Source organism: Rhinopithecus bieti, unplaced genomic scaffold (genome assembly GCF_001698545.2).
Source record: "Rhinopithecus bieti isolate Rb0 unplaced genomic scaffold, ASM169854v2 scaffold_13130, whole genome shotgun sequence".
In the NCBI taxonomy this organism is placed as follows: Eukaryota; Metazoa; Chordata; class Mammalia; order Primates; family Cercopithecidae; genus Rhinopithecus; species Rhinopithecus bieti.
Window position 1 is genome coordinate 70,146 of NW_016807302.1, and position 1,255 is coordinate 71,400.

Genomic DNA, 1,255 nt, shown 5'->3' on the forward strand with positions numbered 1-1,255 from the left:
ACAGATGAGAAGGTCCCTGGTCCAAAGTCAGACAGGAGCAGAAATGTCAGTCCTGTAATTCTTGACACTCAGAGCTTGCACATGTGTGACACGTTTGTATGCAGACACCTGCCTGAACCTGCACACATGGCTGCTGACATGCATAAACATGGTTGCATCCCCAACCACGTGTGCCACCACGACACAGGGGTACACCCTTCCCCCAAAACTTACCAAGCAAGTGAAGATGGCCCTATCCCAGCTTAGGGGAAGGCAGGGCTGGCTGTTGCTGATCAGAGAAGGGAAGGCAGGGGTCACCTGGGCTGGGCAGCCCTTGCCAGAGAGTGAAGGGGACCGAGAAGCCCATAGGTTTGCAGCTGTCATTGAATGTGCTCGGCTCACCCAGCTCCCCTCGGTTCTTCTCCGTCTCTCGGTCTGCAGAGGGCGAGGAGAGGAGACATTCCCGGCTCATTCCAGCGAGCCGTGTGCACGCTGCAGGCGTGGTATGTGAGTAAGCGGCGCGCTTCCAGCTGCTGCCTTATACTTTGAGGGCTGACAGGCCACCCCCTCCCCCTAAACAAAACTGTGTAGTGGGGCCGCCCTCACCCACCACTGGCCTCTCTTCACACGGGCATGATTAAGGCAACCAGAACCGTAGCAAGCCCTTCTCAAAAGGAGAGAAATTATGGCTTTTTCTCCACCTCGCCTGACCGCCTTTTCCTAGGGGATCTCCTCTCTCAGACCCACCTCCAACTGGAAATCTACGCAGAGTTAACCCCCCGCCTGCCTCAGATAGCCTCACTACAAGACACTCTTGTAACACTCCAGTGGAGAGTATGAACCCTAATCATGGGTGCCTGCTCATATTTCCCATTAGGGTCCTGTCTCCCACCTCCACCCCATTTAATACTGTCATCCCTGTCTTTGTATAGTGCTTCACAGCTTTCAAAGCACTCTCCCATGCATGTCTTATTTCACTCTTACCACACTTCATAAGGCAAGTATTAGTAGCTTCACTTTAGACACCAGGAGGCTGAAGCTCAGAGAGGATAAGCAAGCTGCCCAAGGTCACACAGTTGATGCATTGGAGTAGGGCAGGTCTACAATCTCCGTCTTTGACTACAAAGCACACTCTGTCCACTCTGCCACCCTAATGTCCAGTTGATATCCAGCTCTTCAAAAGGAGGGGGCTATCATTCTGCTTCCTTTTTTCTTTTAAAAATTATTATTTTCTGACCAGGCACAATGGCTCATGCCTGTAATCCCAGCACTTTGG